Source organism: Geospiza fortis, unplaced genomic scaffold (assembly GCF_000277835.1).
Source record: "Geospiza fortis unplaced genomic scaffold, GeoFor_1.0 scaffold41, whole genome shotgun sequence".
NCBI classification, from domain to species: domain Eukaryota; kingdom Metazoa; phylum Chordata; class Aves; order Passeriformes; family Thraupidae; genus Geospiza; species Geospiza fortis.
In genome coordinates this window covers 6,827,601-6,843,195 of record NW_005054299.1, presented here as the reverse complement: position 1 = coordinate 6,843,195, position 15,595 = coordinate 6,827,601, and the positions used below count along the sequence as shown (strand labels likewise).

The 15,595-nt window shown below is 39.2% G+C and overlaps 2 long non-coding RNA genes across 3 annotated transcripts in view; both read right to left on the bottom strand.

The window, feature by feature from the left end:
* Positions 1-3,395: 3,395 nt before the first annotated feature.
* On the bottom strand, positions 3,396-12,182 carry LOC115948369. 2 transcript variants are annotated; one of them, XR_004082189.1, is made up of 3 exons: positions 12,117-12,182; positions 8,169-8,244; positions 3,396-3,507 (listed from the first exon to the last, which is right to left on the bottom strand). It is a non-coding gene; the product is annotated as an uncharacterized LOC115948369 (long non-coding RNA). The 2 variants fall into 2 exon arrangements; XR_004082187.1 differs by lacking the exons at positions 3,396-3,507; positions 12,117-12,182 and adding exons at positions 6,915-6,964; positions 11,793-11,815.
* Positions 12,183-12,815: 633 nt separating this feature from the next.
* LOC115948368 overlaps positions 12,816-15,595 on the bottom strand; it is an 18,655-nt gene continuing 15,875 nt past the window's right edge. Inside the window, exon 4 of the long non-coding RNA XR_004082186.1 lies at positions 12,816-12,853. This is a non-coding gene — a long non-coding RNA (uncharacterized LOC115948368). The remainder of the gene's footprint in view (positions 12,854-15,595) is intronic.

Below are 15,595 nucleotides of genomic sequence, written 5' to 3'. Positions count from 1 at the left end.
TTTTATTTTGCTTTTTTTTATCCTTTGGGGTTTTTTTTTGGGTATTATTCCCTGCAGGACAAGCCACGGAGTAGGATTTTACTCAATAGGAACAGAATAATATCCACTGCTCGCCCCCTCATTGTCTCCAAGCAGCATGGATGGACTGACTCTTCAAATGGGATGTGAAAATGTCACATATAAATGAGAGGGACTGCACACACATGGTTTCTCTGAAATTGCCACAGAGATTAAGTTATTCTGAGTAAGTGAGGATATATGATTGCAGATACCTTTAAAGCTGCAAGCAAATGAATGGAAAGCTTTCTTGATCAAACTGTCTTTCAGCCCAGTTTACCTGGTTTCTATGGCAAGTCATAGTATGATCTCTTCTTTTTCATCAAAACATGATTGGGCGGGGGTATCATTATTTGACTCATCTAGGTATTGACAATATTTCAGTACTGTCCACAGAAAATGAAATTATTCTTAAAGATTTAAATGATGGGATGATGTTTAAAGTGCAGTGACTCTGCTTTTTCTATGACAGCAGCCAGAGAGAAATTTTTATCAGAATTGCTACACAGTCACAATAAATTATTTGCTTTAACCTCAAAATATTTTGTAGCTTGAAATTTTCAGCCAGACTTCTGTAATTTTATAACTTAATTATGGTTGCCTTCTTAGAATAAGAAACATTTATTAAATGAGTTAGACATTGATCTAGATTCATTTAATGTAAAAATTTACATAGAAATTAGTGATTTGAGATGGTAATCACTTCCCCCCTCCTTAATCTATTCTGTTAGGTCAATTAATGTGGTCTTTAGAGACTACTTGCCCTTTAAGCCAGCTCTGAGAAAGACCAGAGCAAAACCAGGCTGCAGTAAAAGACATTCTGCAAGGATGCTGGCACTTGGGTCATATGTTAGAGCTCTGAAACCTTTCTTAATGTACTGCAGATGTTACTAAGTTTTGAGCCTTTTTAGCTGTGTTTTCATTTACTGTTTAGGTGGTCACTGTGTTACAGTGTTGCCAAGAGAGCTTTTGAATCAGCTTAATATAAGAATTAATTATATTCATTTGTTCAGAAGTAACTGAAATGACTTAAAGGGTCAAAATATCAACTGAATGCATTCTATCCTGAATTCAGTGGCTAAACCAACAGACAGGACACAGTTCAGCCCCTCAGCAAACAGTTTTTATTTGTGCGCAAAAATTGTCACTGCTGGTTAACCCACTGAGGTGTTTGGCTGGAAGAGAACTGTTACAACTGGAGTCTCCAGAGTCAGTCACGAAACAGATGTTCCAGAGAGACTGAAAAAATATTAAGTAAAGACCCATAAAAGCTTCCTTTTCCTTGTACCCAAACCTTTCCAGTGAGAGAAAACTGTGCTTACTGTATTTCTACTTTTGTATTTTTTAAATTCAGTTCTCAGCCTTCACAGCTGTTGTCTTTAGGAGGAGTAGGGAACTGAATCCTTTTGTGCATGAAAGGCAAAAAACACTGGGACAAAGATTTTACCAAACACTGCTTCTCCTTTGAGTGTTAGATGGAAGTGTGACTTTTTGGAAGTGTGACAGGCATTTTGCCTGTAGCTGCAGACATAGCTAAGAAATCTTATATTGAGTTTAATGGAACTTTTCCTTATTTTACACACCAGGGCACTGCTGATGTTCAGACTACTGTCACTGTTCTTTTGTGCTGCCAAGCACTCCCCAGAGGTTTTGGCTACTAAATCAGGCTCGTTTGAGGGGAATTAATTCAAACACCAATAACCTGAGCAAACACTGAAGGAAGCTGAAGGAACATTAGAAAACATCCAGGAAGAAAAAAAGAAAAAGGCTGGTGAAAATTTACTGTCCCCAGTTCTGTTAATAAAATAGGCTACTGAGATAATTCTTCTGATTATTTTTTCTTACAAGGGAGAGGAGTAGTTGGAAGGAGAAAGTGACTCTAATCCAGAGGAATATCCTAGTGAACAACTCCAAAGCATCTGATTTTAGTATTAATAGGGATATCCTTCAGAGAATGACACAGATGTAAAACTTGGGGCCTGCTGCACCAAAAACTCTGCCTTTAACTTCACCCAATTAAAAAGTAACATTTTACCTACAACCCAACTCTGGTTTTATGTAAAGGACTGTACAATCTGCAAAGAAAGGAGGAAATCAAGTAATGATATTATAATAGAAGCACAGTACAGTGCAAACCAATGACAAATGCAAAATTATTCTTATATATTTGTCTGTTCAATAAGAAATTCAGAAATAAATCTGTATTTACAAAGAAATTAGCGAAAATTCAAATGTGCATATGTGTATTCCTATGGGAGAGACTGCATGTATCATGCACACAGGCTATAAAAATATTCTACAAACCATTTGCAATCGAGCCCTCAATCTCCTGCCACATATGAAAGTCAGATCAGTGTTGACTCAATGGTCAAAACTGTGTTGGGAGAGCAAACATCAGTTTTTCTTATAACATTTATCTGCCTTGGTCATGAAAGATCACCCAAGTATTAGAGCTGAAAGAAATATAGTACAAGAATGTTTTATGCCAAATCTCAAAGCACTAGTACAAAAGAGTGTAATTTATCAGATGCAAAGGAAAACACTATCTGACAGTGCTACAAAAGTACTACTATTCATTACATATCTAAAGGCTACTGATCAATAGAGAGCACTATGCTCTTTCATTCAATAGGTTCAAACTTAACTGATTTTCATGGCTTCTTGAGTGCTTTTATGACTAACAAGGCATGATCCACACAGTGCTTTATCACCCATTTGCAAATAATCTAATAAAGTGACAGTAATAAATCACAAGTATCATTAATAAACCACCATCAAACAAAGCAGCACACTGAAAACAATGTGGAAAATGCACAGATAATTCTCCAACTACTTTGGGGAGTAAACAGGCTAAACACACAGTACTACTTCAGAGCTGTGAGTTCAATTCATAGTAAACATATAGATCTGAGCTGTTAGAGATTTCCTATTGCAGTTGGCAAATATTGCTTCTATGTTTCTTCAGGACAGGTTCATATGGAAAAAAAAAGAAGAGAAAAGGAAAAAAGAGATGAGAGAAAACAAAAATCAAATTGAGTAAACCAGTGCTTGGAACACAAGAATATAATCAGCTTGGTGATGCTTGAATACTGTTAAAATAACATTTTATGCCTGTTTACTTTATAATTTTGTACCTCATAAATACCTACAGTAGCTAAAACTGTCAGTGGTGCCACTTCAAAGGGCAGTGGCCCTAGGAACAAGATCTTTGAGGTTTGGCCTAGCCACAGTGTGGTTAAAGTTTTGACAATGTTTCTTTAAATCTAAATTCTAGCTGGCATAAATCCACAAAAAGCACAAATACCTTCAAATGTGAAATTCAGGATTCATTTACTTACCCTTCAGGTGTGGATTTAATGAAAGCTGGGCATTTAACATGGTAACAAGCTTCTACAGACTTCATAGAAAAATCCATCTCCAACCAAAGCAGTCATTTTGACTCCATCATCTCTACAGAAAATTCATACAAAGAGCAAGTATTTACTTGAGGTGGAATCCTAGAAACGAACTTGCAGCTGTCACACAAGTTATGGTTGAGGTGAACTCTAGACCTTAATAGCACTTTCCTCTATAGTGAATAGAAAGTCAACTTACTTAGCTTTGGATCATTTTGAATGAAAAACTAAAAAAAATGTTTCTTTTGCTTTTAGTTCCCAAATTTAGCAGAGAAGTGTTACAATTACAAGGGGAAGTCATCTTCCCTGGAATTTTTGCCCTGACCAAAATTTTTTGTAAATACCACAAGAAAGCTTTTGCCTGTGTTATTTGCAAATCAGTATTTTAAGGCTTTCCTTCTTCTGATAAAAGGATGAATTCTTGAACATCAACATAAATCAAATTCCAAATAAAACCTTTAGGTGCTTTTCAACCACTTCTCTGGTGATCCTTGAGCAAATAAATGTTTGTGTCAGTGGCATGAGGTAAAATATATGATTAGAGCCAATACTAAAACCATCTTTCCTCTCAGCCTCAGAAACAAACTTTGATTCAATACTAATAGCCATGGAAAAGAAATAAATTAGGTGGTGGCTAATAGCAGAGTGAATAAGGGTTTTCTCTCTGAAGACCAAAGGACTAAACCTTGGTTTGTTACAGCAAAGGGGACAGGTATTACAGATGGCTATTTACAGGCCAAACTCCCAGACTCCAAGGTAAACCGTTCCCTTTTCATCTATTTTGGAAAAATACACATCCTAAATAAATACTTAGTTCTTCTCTTTTAAGGAGGAGGAAAGCTGGTGAGGCAGAACTGAGGAGGAGCTGAGAGTGGTAAGGAAACCACTGAGCTGGAGGTAGGAGGGAGGGACGGAGGGAGGGGAAATCCCAGCAAGCCCTTTTGGCACCTTGGCAAGCGCAGCTCCTCTCTGTAGCAGCCTGAAACAACAACTGATGTCCCCAGCAGCTGCCACATCCCAGTGTCCACATCTGGGAGTCTTAAATGGGTGCCTGTGGAGCTCTCTTCAAGATACCAACACACTGAGACAGCAGTGGGAGAGGGGCTTACCCCTCCCAGGAAAATGCTGGGGTATGTGGGGCCACAGCAGCAGTTCCCACAGCCATGTGCTGGACCTCAGTATCTCTGCATGGGTTTAAGGAAAGCAAAAAACACTTTTGCCAAATGTAGTGCTTCTAGATACATTGATTTTTACCAAAAGAAATTATTGGTCAAAATTCTTGAGAGAAAATTAATTGAAATTAAAAAAAAACAAAAAAACCAAAAAAATCCACACATTTATTAAAAAAAAAAAAAGAAGAAGAAGAAAAAAGAGGCCCTAAGGAACATTTATTAAAAAAAAAAAGAAGAAAAAAAAGGAGGTCCTAAGAAACTTAGTGTTAACAAAACAAACCTGAAGCTTAAAGTCAGTGTCACCGTCACACCTCTTATTCAGCATGTGACTTTGTTATTTTTTTATTCAGAGGTCACTGCTTACTTTAAATGTGACTTTAGCTTTTGGGCAGAGATGGCCCTGGGGGCCAGATACTCAGCTGAATAATAGACAGATGCACATGGAAATGGATATTTAAAACCAGCTAAAATGTCTAAAAACATTTTGGGTAGAGTTAGGTTGCCTGCTGACATTTGACCTGCATGTACTTCCTATACAATCATTTGTTTTAAAAGAATGTCCTTCATTAGTTTCATTCACTTAGGCCATAGAATTACTGCTTTTTTTAAATGCTTATTCCTACATCCTCGAATATATCCTCAAATGCTTATTCCTATATCCTCAAATTACTGCTTTTTAAATGCTTATTCCTATATCCTCAAATGAGTTACGAGTCCTCTAAATCTTAGGTCTTTCCTTCTCAGGATGAGCCCCTTCACGAATGTTTTTGATTGCAGTTACAGTCATCTCTCCTTTTTCCTACTTTTCTTCTTTTTCTTTCCCTTTCCCTTTAACAGAAGTTTAAAAGAGAGAATGTCTTTGCACTTCCCACTCAAAGACAGCAACAACCCCCATTTAAGACTCCCATCTTCCCAACATCTACCAGCCGGGCCTAAAGTCTACAAAGGAACCAACTTGTTCCGCCTGTGCAGAAGACAAGATGGGAACGAGAGCTAATTTAAGCAATCCCATCTCCTTTCCCTGCCCGAGTTTCAGCCCGGGGTTTTGATATTCCCGCCCAGGACTCTTTCTCCCAGCGCCCCTCGATGCCGATGCCGAGCAGCGCGGCAGCCGGGGAGGGCAGAGGCTCAGCTCGGCCCAGCCTCGCCCTCTCTGATCCCCCCCGCCTCAGGCTCCGGCGTGCTGCCCCATCGCTCCGGGCTGACACTCTCCCCTTTCGGGGGCCCACACAGGGCTCCCCGTGCTGCTGAGCCCCGGGAAAGCCGGCGGGCTCGGAGAAGCGGCGTTTGCAGCGGCCGAGCCCTGACCCGCCCGCCCCAGGACTCGGTGTCGGCTCTGGCTCCAATTAAGGCAGCGTGGAGGGGAATCCGACACGGGTTAGGGCAGGGTCTGCCGGACCCACACTCCTGTGGCTATGCTGGAAATTAATTCCCACATATGTGCTGCAGATGGGCCACGGCCCCTTTTCCAGGCTGCAGCCTGCAAATAAACTTAGTAGCAGCTGGGGAGGGGAACCAGCAGAGCCTCGTGCGCTTTAATGGGTTCTGTGTTTCTGTATATGGGAGTATTCCCTCTCTAACCCGTACAAAGCCTTCTATAAAGTCCCATAAACAAAGCTGTGGATATAATTTTGAATGAGAAACTTGCCACCAGGTCAGGAAAACACAACATACCTTTTTCTCAAAGAGGGTGTTTTGGTGTGTTTTCATAGATTAAAACCAGATTTGGCTGGTTTGAGCAAGCAGGCAAACTTCTGACCTTTTTTCACATAATAAACCATCCCTCTCCGCCCAGCTCTGGTACCTAACCTGTCCTAAAATAGCCAAGTGCAGCATGGAGCCTGGAGGGAAGCCAGCCCCATCACACCAGGTGCAGATGTTTGTCACCACAGCATGGACATGGCCATCTCTGAGCCCCTGTGCCCTGCTCTGGATCCAATAAAGCAGCTGAATGTGTGATCAGCTTTGTGTTTTCAGGAACTGGTCCTCAACAAGACCCAAAATTAAACTTTTACAGGAATGCTTCTCTTGATCAGCCCCATAGTGCTCAGTACTTGCTGGTTTGGGATTCCAGTATGCACCAGAAAGGGTTGGGGCTGAGACACCAGGGAGCTTAAAGCAAAGCATGATTTTTACAGCTCCACATGGACTTCAAAGTTAGGGGAATCTGCATGATTCTATTAAGTTTAGCCAAGCAAAATCAAGTTGAAGAAAACTTCCTATTTCCAAACCTCCTTTTCATATTTCCTCCTGGGTGCTTTTCTTCTTGGTTAAATAAATGCAATGAGATAAATATGTTGACTTATTTTCAGAGGCTTCTGTGCTCAGCAATATTTGAACCTGGAGTTAAATAGATAATGCCAAAAATGAGGTACCTGAATTATTTGAAAAGTCATTTTTAGGCCAAGTGGCTTCCCTGTAGCAGGGTCTCTACAAAATGTGAGCAGCCAGGTATGTCCCTGCACAGGTCTGCAGATGTGGGCAGGCAGGGAGAGAAGACAGGGTCTGGGGTGTTTGCACTGCCAGCCCTTCTGGGAGAGACCACTTTTTCTTCCTTTAATGCATTCAATTCCTGGCAACAATGAGCAAATGGGGAGATTTTGGATGATGTGTACCTGGTTGCCAAGCAGACCCCTCTTCAGTTTCTTATTCAAGAGAGTAGACAAATTCATCATCTCTCTACTGTTCTAGATTATTGTAACAAGCTTAACTTCAGCTTCCTTCTTTTTTTTTTTTTCAAGATGTAAATGTAGCAAAGAGGTTACTGATAGAAATGTTGAGACTATAGTAAAGACAGAATCCATTTGTTGTCTAGATTGTCTCATAAAAATCACTGTAAATTTGAGCTATTTAATCAAGCATCAGTAATAGTCTCCCTGATGATTATGTGACTGCTGGAAAAAATCTCATTATTGCCCACATTAATTCTGGATATTTTCTCTTTTAGCATTAAATTAGGAAGACAAAAAAATTATTTAATTTTACAGCTTCTCTCAGTGGTTTATAAAATAAGAGTAGAACAAAATTGATAATCTTTTTTTTGGTACTTTGGAAAAGTTGAAGAAAGAAAAGAACAGGAAGGGCTGAAACAAAACACAACTCCCCCTCCCAAATCAGAGAGAAAAGCAACAAGAAAAAGAAAACATATTAAGGTAGTAGAGAATCTAGGGCCAGGAAGTCATCTCTGACCCCCAGAAGTTTTTGGTTTTTCTTCTTTCCCTAATTTTAAAAACCATTTGTGGTTTTCTAAGTATGTGGGCCAGTGTCTGTGAGGATGCCAGTGAAACAGAAAAAGGACTGAGGAACAGGCTATTTTGAAGCCATAACTACTCAGCTGTTTTCTGTTTGCTTTGGCTGTCAGAGCTGCGGTAGGTGTTTCCCATTCTGGTCTTCACACCTCTATTATGTTTGGGTAGCAAGTCAGAAATATTTCAGATGCTGTGGATGGAGATTTCCTCTTGGCTCCAGGAAGAAAGAGTTCCAGTGTCCTCTGAATTTCCCCTGTGCTGATCAGGAGACTTCACCCACCATTTCCAGGGCTTACCTTTGATACTGGTGTTGGTGCTTCCACTGGCTGCTCTAGCCTGGAGCAGGGACCTGTGAGCCTAAGTCTTATAAGCCTTCAAAATTAAAAAAAAAATTTAAAAAAATGAAAAAAAGGTGTGAGACTCCCAAATTTGATGGATGATAAAAACATCTTTTCATTTAAACCCATAAAAACTAGCCTTCTTCTGGCTACTGCCCTTTGGAAGTCAAAGGTAACTAAGGCTCAGCAAAACCTGTCCAGGATTTGTTCCTGGTGGCTCCACTCCAGGGCAAGAGTGTCACTGTTACACATTTCAGCACAAAATTTGCTCACCAGCTCATTCTCATTAAAAAGCTTGCAATTCACATTACAAAATACCACTTATTAAAACTGCCTACAGAAAACATTTTAAAGCAGGGACGTCACCAATGCTGGACTTCTGTCATGAAAATAGGAGCTTTAAAAGGGAGGGAAAAGAGTCCATTATCCAGTGCCTTCCCACATCTGATAGCTTGCTGTCTGGCTCACACTGACACACTTTGTCACCACAGAGATGGGTCTCCCCAGCAAAGCCAGAGTATCCAGTGTTAGGATTGTTTGTAACCCTCTGCAGCCCTACAAAGCAGCACAACAACCCCAGCTGGCTTTTTTTGCTTTTTTCCCTGTAAAACACACCACAGTAAAGGTAAACAATGCAAGTGCTGGAAGCAGAGGTTAGAGTTCAGAACAATTTAGGGATGTCAGTGCCCACACTGTGCCTGCCAGGCTTGGTGGGGACCTCCTCAGGAGGGGCTGCTGCTGGTATCTGCATTTCACCTTCAAACACACATCACATGTTTTAAACATTCTTTTTTGGCCCTCATTATGCTCGTCCTGGCTAAAAAAGCTTGAAGAGTGTTCTAAAAATCAGAGGAAAAAAGGCATTGCCCCTGTAAATCTCCATGCTGTAGCCCTAACTGGCCTGACTGCCCTGCATCAGCTTCCCTCTGATAAAAGGCAGCAACATGTGTTGATTAAATACAATTCTTTTTTCCTTTTCTCTTTTTTCCTTCACTTATTTTCCCATTTCCTGTCTAGATCTCCTTCCATCTCCTGATACTATTTTATTTTATATTCCTTTTTCTCTTTAATTTCTGCCTGAGATTATTTTTCAATCTTTCTCTTTGTTGCCACCTTTTCTCACAATCTTCTCTTCATTGCTAATACATTTTACTTGTGTATCAAGTCTCTCACTGTGCCCTCTTTCATTTTACCTTTCTATCACTCCTTTTTTTTCTCTCTGACTCTTTAAATGGCCCTATCTCTTTCCCACTTTTCTATTTTCCATTTCTGTTTCCAGTAATGTATTTTAGAAAATTATATTTTTATCAACTTTTTTATTTTTTCCTCTGTAGCAAACTAGGTTAAATTCCTGCTCTTTTCCTGGAGGAAAAAAAAAAGACAGTGAAAATTTAATGGAAAGATGAAGAATGTGGAGATGACATGTCAATGAAAAATACTAGGTTAGCTCACTAGTCATGTAGATATTGTCTAACACAGGTTTTTTGCAAAAGCCATCTTTCCAACATAACAACAATTCTTGTGTTTAGTTTTGAGCCAGTCAGCAGCTATTTCTTAAAGTATCTTGAAAGCAGCTTATAATTCATACAGATAGGACAGTGTTGTTTTCTCTGGGGTGTTTCCTGCCAGTTCAATTATAACTGAAGACTGAATTTGGAAGCACCATTTGTGGCATACAGTGTCTAGAGTGGAACTTTGTTAGGACACTGATAACTCTTAAGTACACTTCATAGGAATTATGAACTACCTTAGCTATGATTTATAGCTATTTCCTCCCTAAATAGAACAGTAAATTGTTTCTGTGACTGCTACAAACACCAAAATACAACAGGAGGCAGAAAATCACTACTGCACCCTTGATATGCTCTCTTCATCTTTCTCAGTGCCAAAAACTGTTTTGGCTCTGTGTCATTCTCTTCAATGATATTTCACAGATACTTGTGTTTTGAGCAGGGATGGGTAATCATCAAATGTTTTCGCTCAGGGTAGCGCTAGCACTGCAAAATCACCAAGGCATTTCCCTGCAGTCTGCTTTCTTGAAAGATGTCCACCTCAGGCATCAGAGATAATTCAAGAAGCAGTAGTTCACATGGGCCCTTGCTCTCTGGGGTGCTTCTAAGCCTGTCTCTCTGTACAACCTGTCCTTTCTTTCCCAGGTGATGCCTCCTGGCGGCAACGTTTCACCTGGGTTTCACTAGGGAAGCATTCTAAATGTAACCATGGAAATTCAATGGCTTTAAACTGCAACTCAAAGCAGAGGCCACCAAGGGCAGCTTTGTCTGGTTTAGTGGAGCTGGCTTGTAAAATCACAGCTATTTCCCAAACCAGCTGTTAAACCCAGAGACAGCAAATTCTGATCTGCATTACAGTGCCTTCCTCAGCGAGTGCTGTGCCTGCCATGAACAATGGCACTGCTGCCTCCTCCACTTGTTTAAAGACAGTAAGGTTCAAACCCCATTTGAACATGCACATGGGGATGGGGGAGAAGAGGAACTGCCTTGCTGGGTCCCTGTTCCTGACCGGCATCCATGTTTTCTGGCCCCACACTTGAAAACAGTGGATAGTTCTTGGGCAGCAATGCTCCCAACCAAAGCGGTTCAAAGCTGCTGTGAGGGACTGGAGACAAGAAATTTTTCAACTTGCCTGTTTGCTTGTTAGTCACAAGCAATAACAATACATTCTTAGGGTTTAATCAGCTTCCATTGAACTCCCAACTTTGACATTAACTTGACTGAGACTAGAATTTAACATCACTCTACAAATAAGTAATGATCCATTTCCCTCCTCCTTCTTCTCTTGCATCCAATCACAGTACTGATAAACTGCAATTAAAAATGCAATTGCAGTACAAATTCATAGGCACTTGACTTTGGGAGATAGAAAATTTCTACTCAAATAATTTCAGAAGTATGGAGCAGAATAAAATGATTGTCAGTTCTTCCATATGCTCTTGTTCAGGCAGGTTAGGAATGTCATTGGGAAGTTTTCTGCAGGAACTCATAGCACTAGATTTGAGAGCAGACTTGCTTTTTGAAGTTGATAGACATTTGTCTTTTAGTTTTTACCCTCTGATGTGTGTTAACAGCCAATAAATGAAGTAGGAATATTTCCAATTAATTTTCTTTTTAATCTCCTTATCTCCTGCTTATCTCCTTACTACTATAAAGTAAGTTCAGATCAAATATGGTGCAGAGGCACAGCAACATAATAAAGCATTGCCAAGCATAACAAGCTGCCTTTCAAGGTACATTTTTCTTTAGTGACTTTTCTGCAGCCAAGAATAAAATTAAAAGAATTGGAGAAAGGCATAGAAAGGGAATTAGCACATTTGACTCAAATATAAGCAACCCACAAAATATGTTACTAATCAGCCAGATTCCCATCATCCTACTTATCATCTTGGGCCACACTGCATGTGGTTTCTCCCCAGATGTGCAGGATATTGAGGAAGACATTCTAGGACTACACACAACAGCAAGTCTCTCAGGACATACAAGTGGGACCTACGAACCCCCCTGGCTAAGGCTGTAACTCTCAGCACGCTGCATTTCACACAGCACACAATTAAATTCTAGTACTCACTGATACTGGAGACCAAACTGGATTCAGGGAAGGATTAGACAATTTGGAGATGGTAGATCTGTTACTAGGTATTACCCATAATGGCCAAGATACATCTATTGCAGAAACTCCCTGAAATGTTGACACAATCTGGAAAGAAGCTCTGCAGGAAGGAAACATTGGTTATATGATCTGGTCTTAAGTTTTTCCCGAAGTACCATGCAACAGCAATAAGTGACAGCAAGAGGACGTGGGGCCAGATGGGCGGTTGAACAGACATAGCTCTGTGGCTAAGTAGAAGAAATCAATTAGTCTTTTGTTTGTTTATTGCCTTCCTTTACTCACCGCCATTTCAGATTGCACTCCCTTCTTGCTCTGGTGTGGAAAAGATTTTGCTATCAGTAAGGGGTTATCAGTTCTTTATCAGTAGGCTATCAAAGGTTATCATGCATGGGCCAGAACCTTTGATGAAGGCAAGAGAGCTTTACCAGAAGGGCATCTGAAACGATAGTGGGTTGGATATAAGTGGGTTGGACTCAATTTATTTACTTATTTTATTTATATTTTTAACTGCAGATGCTAGTGACTTTATTTTAAAACTTCCTACTTACCTTTCCTCCCAGATTTAAAGAAATAAAGTGACTGGACAGCACTAATTTTAAATTCCCAACATTGAAAAGACTAAAAGCTTTTGCACAAGCTCTTAAAAGTTTATGTTGTTCCCCATTATAACTGCTAATACTACATGATTGGCTTGTTAATATAGCTAACTCACCAGCAGCATTCACATTAATTTTCACCTTTTACTGTGTAATGGTAGTGCTATTTATTAGCCAGACAGACCATTTTTAGTAATGTTATAGGAACAGAGTGTGCATTACACAACAGAACTAGGTTACACCTGCAGCTGACCATTTCTATATTTATGGCTGTCTGACATCTGTAATGAATGGCAAATGGAAAATATTTGTTTTTTACTTTGGCTCAGTATTTTTTTTTCATGTTTTAAAAATAAAAGTGAAGTGAAATACCTGGCTTTAATTAGGGATTTTAAATATCTTCAAGTCTCTTGCCAAGATGCCCTGGAGAAACAGAACAGATCCTTAGGGCAGTGCACAGGAAAGAAATTGTTAGCCAACCTCAACCATCACTGGAAAACTTGACTGAAAAAGCACAGTTTGCACTTCAGTTCAATTTGTAATCACATCCAGCCCCTTTCTCTTCAAGTCTCAAGTACTAAGTCCCCTCATTGTGTGGGTATAACTTTAGGATGGGGAATTTACCATGTATTTCCAACATGGTAAATTCTAAAATAATTTCTAAGATCAAATGTTTTGCAAACTTTATGACAAACTGGTGGGTTTGAATGAAGTCAGGTTGTTCCTGATGTAATGTTTCATCTCACACTTATCATCTAATTATTATTGTTAACATGAAGAATTTATTTTTTTTCTCCTCTCTCACTCAATCATGCAACCATTTCAGTTACAATAAAAAGGAATCCTTTACAAACCGAATAAAATTCAGGCTGAAACTGTCCATAGTAGCAAATTCTTATCACTTAGAGATTTGAGAATTTTTTGTTTAATTGTAGCAATATTTATGCAGCAGGTGACTGAAAGGTGACTCACTGAAGTAGAGAGACAGAGGAATTTCAATAGTTTTTTTTTAATAGGATTTTAAATAAAAGGATTTTAAAAGAATTTAAAAGAATTAAAGGAATTTAAAAATAATTTTCAAATAATACTTTTTAAAAGAAAAGAAACAAACTAAAGACAGATGCAATTGCATGCAGCACACTCAAAGATAAAGGAGATACATATTGAAATACATTTTTTGGAGAATGCAATGATTAGAGCCAAAATAGCCAGTTGTCATAAAGCTAGAAAGATGGACAGTGGGTAGTCTGAGAAGAATGAACGATGACCTTGGTCTCCTTCGGCCTTGAAATCAGATCTTTGTGTTTTATCTTAAGGAGTCCTTGATCAGATTCAAGCAAAATGATTCTCAGATTTAAGGAATAATCATATTGACTCAATTTGCATGAAATTCTTTTCTTATTTGTAGACAGGTATCAACAGTGGGCTTGTGGGCTCTCCCCTGGTCCACAGAAGGGTAAAATCTCCCCGTAAAAATAACCACAGTGAACATTGCTTTCATGAGGAGATGTACAAAGGCTTTCTCATAAAGAGCTTTGTTCTTCCTATTGCACTACCTTTGGTCAAGTGCATGCAAAAGCATTTTAGGGAGACCAGAAGGAGATTTCTCCACTGTGCTGGAGAGAATCCAGAACACTTGAATTAAATGGAATTCACACCAGCTCTCCAGCATCAGCATTTAAAAGAAATCTTTCAAATATCCATGATCAGTTTCACTACTTGAAATGACCAAGATTTATTCTTCCTAGAGGCAAAGCTAGGGGATTTCCCATTCCTACATTCTTCTGCTATTCAGTAAAGAGCTTTGTAACTGACTGACAGGGCTTATATCACTCTCTGTATAGATGCTGATACCTCAGAGTTGGTAGGTGAATGCAACCATCAGAGTCTTTCAATCACACAGAGATTTGGAAATATGTGAAATGAAATAGAACAGAGTAAAATCTACCAAAAATTCCAGATTAATTGCTCCTCAAAGTTAGGAAATTTTGCTCTTTGCATTAATGAAAGACATCAACTGACAATGTCTTGGCTTGATTTTAATTTCAGATGTTCATAACCTGCATTTTTAATGACTGTTTTGGTGTGCACCATCATGTGAAGGATTTTATTGTCATTCCAATGCATGGGAGAAACATCACTTTCCATCAACTTCCTTTCCAAAACATCTGATACATGTTTTCCTTTCATGTGTCTGCAGCACGGAATGGGGATTTGATAGACAAGGTATTGCAAGACTAATCAAAAATTAATGAATGGAAACTCTGCCTTCATTTAATCCTGATGGGGTTGGTAGTAGGGGTGGTTCTTTTGTTACTTCTTTTTGTTGTTGTTGTTGAGGACATTCTTGTGGGTGCAATTAAATTAGTGCCAAATTACCTGAAATAATTTGTGGTTATTAAATAAACCAGTCTCTGTTGTGGAAAGTGCATTGTTCCCTGGCATTCCAGAGGCTTCCTTTTTTTTTTTTTTTTTTTTTTTTTTTTTTTTTCCACAAGAGATTGCAGCAACTGATCTCTGACAATACTACTTTGTATATGTTGCCTCTTGGGTGGTGGAAGACAAGACTAAGCCATGTCACAAAACTGCACATATGATCTACAGCTGGCATGTCACATTATAACCAAAGAAAAACAATCTCATGACTTACAAAAGCTCTTAAGGAGGCATCACTTGCAAGGTTAACTACAGTGGTTGACAAAAGAAACAAGGTGCAAACGATTACCGTATTTGCGTGACAGTGAATAAAGTAAAAGAAGTGCGTTGGATCAGCCTGGTTCTCCCTTGGGTATTTAGTTATATTTACCTGATTTCTTGGAATACACTTCTAAATTTTCCAATAATGGCTATTTCTCGTTTTAGTGTAATATGAACCCTTTGCAACTTATCTTTACATTCAGATGTTTGACTGACTGGTTTTTGTAATAGAGGGAGAGCTCATTTCTACACTAATATGTGTTTTTATGAATGCAGAGCTGAACTGATTTTTTTCTCACAAAACCTGCCTTTCTTGGTTTTTCAGTGCACAAGGATTCTGTAACAGTAATTCTTCATCATTTATGGGTGACAGTTGCTTATGGTTCCTACTGCTTGGCCTCCTGAGGTTATTTAGCTCTCAGTTTTCTTATTCCTGGCTGTTTCACCACCTCCAGTGGATTCAACTGC